The sequence below is a fragment of the Stegostoma tigrinum genome, chromosome 9 (assembly GCF_030684315.1).
Source record: "Stegostoma tigrinum isolate sSteTig4 chromosome 9, sSteTig4.hap1, whole genome shotgun sequence".
NCBI lineage: Eukaryota > Metazoa > Chordata > Chondrichthyes > Orectolobiformes > Stegostomatidae > Stegostoma > Stegostoma tigrinum.
Window position 1 is genome coordinate 21948264 of NC_081362.1, and position 5900 is coordinate 21954163.

Below are 5900 nucleotides of genomic sequence, written 5' to 3' on the forward strand. Positions count from 1 at the left end.
CTTTATTTACTTGCATCTCAGCACAGGTTTCGAATGCTGAGCAACACATCCCAGTAACAGATCCTTCTTCATTCCTACTGCAGTCTTGCTGGTTAGATTAATTCTCAGTCAATCTGAGAGCAGAGCATTGACCAGAGTAAGGCCGAATGTGAGGCAGTAGAAAAGTACAACTGTATGCACATGAGAAAGATTGCATAGTCATGTCGTACTGGAGGGAAAAAAAGGATGATAGGAGATCTTCAGAGGCAAATGTTTTACATAAACTAACAGTAATTTAAAGCGGTTAGTTCTGATAAAATTACTGCACTGCCTGAGTGCGGCTCTCACACTCAAGAAGCTTGACACAATCCAAAACAAAGTGGCCCACTTCATTGACATCCCTCTTAAACATGAACTCCTTCCATCACTGGGGTACAGGGGCAGCAGTGAATACCATCTGTAATTTACACAGCAGCAACTCACCATGCTTCCAATCAGTATCATCGGAACCTATGACCTCTACCACCTTGTGCCTAGTGTCACTTTGTGTTTTATGTTTCTTGAACCAGGACAGTGGGCACATGGCAATGTCACCAGTTGCTGGGTCTGCATTCAAACTGTATACCATCTTGACTCAGATCGACATTGCTGTTCCCTCACTGTAACCACAGCGCATGGACTGCAATAATTCAAGAAGGTGGCTCATCGCCACCTTCGCCAGGGTAAGTAGTGATGGGCAATAAGTGTTGACCCAACTGGCGCTGTGGGGAAAAGTCGGGAGGTGAATGAGGAATATTGAATGGCTGCAAAAATGTGGAACGAGGACCATGACGCTTGCTTGCTGCAAAACCTATTCATTAAATAATTGCCTCTTGTAGCTCACAGCTAAACAGATTTTTGAACGGGTTGCAAACATCAGGATTGAGAGCAAGGTCACATGACATCACCACGCACCAAATGCTAACTTGCAGTACTCAAGAGGGCAGGTGTATTCTGACTGGGGCAGTTACTAGGAGTTGCTGGTCAGGAGAGTCTCACCCACATAGCGGATTGGCTAATGGTGCCTGAAAAGGTGAAGGCACTCCAAGGATCTCAGATGCTGCACTAGAAGGCCAGAGGGAGGAGGTGAAGATGAGGAGAGATGACTATATATCTACCAGATCCACCAGGCAGACACTGAGAAGGCCATGGAACTAGCAGTTCTTATAGAGTCATACAGCATGCAGACAGACTATTCAGCCCAACAGTCCATGCCGGTCATAATCCCAAACTAAGCTAGTTCCACCTGCCTGCACTTGGCCCATGTACCTCCAAACACTTCCTATTTACGCGCTAATCTAGAATGTCTTTTAAACTTTGTCATTGCATCCAATTCCACAACTTCCCCTGGAAATTCATTCCACAAAGCCACTCGTTGTGTAAAAAAAATTGCCCCTCATGTCTTTTTAAATTCTTTCTCCACTCACTGTAAAAATATGCCCCCTGGTAGGGCCTCCCACCCATCCACCTCCTCTAACTTTATACACCAGGGACAAATCAGGTAAGTTTCTCTTTTTCTTTATTTACTTTCTGATAAGGGGACTAGCAGGGATGGCAGTGCAGGAAAGGAATGTTCCTCCTGCATGATGTTTGAGGTGAGGTTGATGTTCATGTATTCTGATGGCTAGTTTCTTTCCTGCCTGTTTGATGTAAAGTTTGTGGCAGTCGTTACATGGTGGTTTGTAAACTATGTTGTGGGAAAGGGGTAGATTGGCTGTGGACTTGTGTGCCACCATGATTCCTAGTGGTCTCAGGAGTCTTGTTGTCAGTTCTAATATGTTCGTCATGTAGGCTAGTGTGGCCGGTGTGTTAGGGCTCACTGTGTCCTCTTGTGGTGGTCCAGTTAGTAAGCAAGTCAACAACCTTGCCTTTACTATTCCTCATCTCCACTCAAACTGGCTCTACGTCCTGATTCCCAGAACTAAAATCATCTCTCTCCATGGTACAAAATGATTCTTAATTAACAAAGTTACCCCTCCACCTTATCTAAACTTTTCACATTTCCACCATGTCATGTATCTTTGAATATTCTGGTCCGTGTCTTGACCATGTTGTAGACATATATACCTCTATAATGGTTATCAGATTAAATATATTTATTTCTATTTGCACTGTCATTTTATTTATTTTGTTAAGAATGCTGTATGTGTTGATATACATAGCAGTTAGTTTGGTCTTTTTTCTGATTTTGTGATCCCTAACACTCTTTATTGTTGCATTCTTAGGTTTATGCAATCTGTTCTTTCCCATCATATTCTAGCTGCTATTTTCATTATTGCTGCCTTGCTTCCTTAACCTATCTTCACCATTTAACTTTCAGGATCCTCACAAACTTGATCCCTTGATCTCTCTATTTAATTTATCGGTATTGTTATGACAAGCGGCTGGGTGACGCTCCCTAAATTTTTACCGTTCTAGATGAGATACCCCAAACTGTTAAACTCTTGGGTGAGGAGGGATGAACTGTCTTGGATTGCAGCATGTATCTCAACGGTTCTTCTCAGATTCGGGTAAATATAACCAAGAGAAGGCTCAGCAATAGCAATTTTCTTAAATATGAATGTTTATTAAGCAATAGTAAATGATTATAGTGGTCAACACAAATGGAAAAGAAAAGAGAAAGAGAAGCAACAAATCTCACACCTTTCGAGAAAAAGCGACGAGTCTCATGTTCTTCTGCTTGTCAGGGATCTCTCAGTCGATAGCTGGCCTGGAGGCTTAGGTTCATTCCTGGCACTGTTTGTGATTCTGAGCCGAACAGAAATCCGGCAGCAGCAGAGGCAGCTTGGAAAAATACTCTCTCTGTCTCTCTTACACAGTGTGACAAACAGCCAGCAAAAAGAAAGCAGATGCAGCAAGACAAAACTGCTGGCTGGTGCAGACAACACAGGATGGGCAAACAAGTGCAGCTCTCATCTTCAGCTTGTAAAGGAATGTACACAGGACTCATTCAAGGTCATGCAGCTTGTTAATTATTATTCTAAACTCTTCCAGCCTATGTGCCCATCCTGTACAATCTATTTTCTCATGTAGCCCTCGAATATCATCATTAACCTTTAGCCCTTCGGCCCATCCTATACATTTCACCCCTGATGTTATTTGACAGCGCATGTTACAGCTGCAAACCCAGATGCAAATCACTGATAGCTGTGCAATTACATATAATAAGTGTGTGTAACGTGCACTAGAAGATTAAAACCACAATGAGAATACCTAGCATCAATACGAGTACAACCGTGGGGTGTTTCATCAAATTAATGATCACAGTTGCTTTTGGGGATCCACTCTTAAACATGTATATCCCACCCCTGATGTACAGACAAAGTTGTGATGGAACCAGCAAGTTGTGCCACCTGATTGAGGTGACCAGAATACCGTCTGCGTTCTTTTTCAATTAATCTATTTGCATAATTTGCTCTCAAATTCGATATATTCCACATTCAGGTTCTTTAATTTGTGTTTTGTTTTTATCCTCCAGTTCCTTATCTGCAGACCACCTCAACCAATAACTGTAAAATAACATCACATATATGTTTGCCTGTTTGCTAATTGTATGAATGATTGTATCATTGAGTGGTAACAACCTCCAAATGCAGGTACCCCCTTCTGAAATACAATATACATGGTAAACACTGGAGTACATGCAACACACAAACACTCAAGATGGGTATCTGCATGTCACCTGATGGGTCCTTTCACTCAGTCCACCATTACTCCCCCCGAGTCCATATTCTTTCATTTCTGTAGCATTTTGACAGAAAAGCCAGACACATTTTTATTTCGATTGTAATTCATTTTACACCCCTTTCACTACTACTGCATTAATTGTTTTAAAGTCAGCTTCTCTATGGATTTTGTGTCAGTGTCTTACCATTTAAACTATGTTTTTATCCCCTTCAAGGCCACACTAATCCTCCTACCAAGTAGGTGTACATGTCTGAGACCCATTCTTCAGTGCTTGTTTTGGCACTGTCTCATGTTTGCTACCTCTGAGGTAACATTCACTTTTGCACACTTATATCAGTATCCCAAGATCATGTCATGCATTCTTGATTCCCACTTGATCTTATCAAATGATCTACAAAGTTTTACTTACCTCTCCACATATGGCCCTGATGCCTCAGGTAGTGGCTTGATCACCAATTCAGTCTTTCTTAAAAAGAAAGACAAGGACACAAACATCACAAAGAGAAAGCTATCAGTTTGGTACTGTCATTCCATTTCTCTACTGTAACATTTTAATCTGAATTGTTGCTTGAATCCTTTTTTATAACACTTTTTTGTCTTCTGCCTCAAGTCTCCACCCTGAATTATTTTGTCTCATCCAATTTTGCAATTTAATATTACCATCATATCTGATTAACAGAGATCTGTGGAGAATTGATAGTCCACGGAACATAATCTTATAATATTTTAAAACAGAAGTCAAATTTGTCTGTTTGATTCCGGCACAACATACTTTGTTCTTTCTCTAAGATGTCCCACATTTTTTTAAAAGCTACTTGACAATTCATTTTAGATATTTGATATATCTCTATGCAAGTTTGCCCACATTCAATATTCTGTTTGGTCCCTTAAAATTATTAACAATTTTCGACGTATTGAGCCATTGAGACTGTGTGTATATGTACTTAATCATTTTTCAGAATCCCTTTAAATTTTCAGGTAACTATTCCATTTAAATGTTCTTGAATACCAGGGCATGTGAGTCTTAATATAGTTCTGGTCATGACATGCTTAAGTGCACCCAGGGTCAGTGGCTTTAGGATTCCTAACACTCACTACAATTGATATTTTCACAGTGCTTCCCCAACACTGAAATGTGTTATTGATGAATTGCATGATCAAGGGTACATCATCCATCACCATGTTGCAATGTTGAAATTCTGCAAACAGGTTCAGCTGTCAGTGCCTCCAATTTCTAAAATCAACAAACAAGCTCCAACCATTCTGCATCAGTCACATTGGGTTAATTAGTGTTAATCTACAATGGGTTGAGAAAAAGGGGTGGGGTGTAAATTCTGCACATAATTATGTTATCCTTCTCTCCTCCCCCTTGAAGGAAGGAAAAGCCCACCCCTTTGTTGAATTTGCCTTCCCGACACTCCTCACACACAGGGAGTTGAATTTTCAATATTCCAACATCCGTATTGCTTGGATATTAACATTGACACAATCTTATCATTCGGAATTAAAGGTTCACATATGTTAAAACAATATTAGGATGTTCATTCTGGCCATGAAATTTCAAGCATGGTAATTTCTGGAAGTAAAATTTACCCAAGTCCAAACATAACATGGGGCCAATTCCAAAAGGTAAGTTTTTACTGAGCTCTCTGAACCAAATTTTTAAACCAGCATTTTGTAGATATTTTGCTTTACACAACCACTGACAGTTTCTTAAAAGGATATTACATTAGGCATACATACCCCACACTGATACAGGCACACAACACACTTTCAAATCACCAGACACTCCCAAAATGCAACCTAAAACTTCAAAGTATCCCCAGATCCCGAGCTCCAGGAAACCAAAAGACACAAATTGTACAAGACAACATTTAGCAACCGACAAAGGGACATTCAAACCAGACCACAAAAGGTGAACACTTCTTCGGCATTCTTGAAAGTATTTTGAATGACATTTTAAAGTCATTGTGCGATTATTTTCAACATTGCTCATTGGGAAATGTATGGGCTTGTGCCGCTTGATTTATGTGCAGAACATGGCCTTCCATTGAGTAGCACTGTGTTTCCCGGAGCAGAGACCTTTCTTAAGTGAGCTGCACCGATGCCAGATTGAGTTGCTTCTAATAATGCAGTTTGTGCCTCTTCAACATTCACAACAGATTCTGTGGTGAACTTCTCAGTCTTTGGGAAAC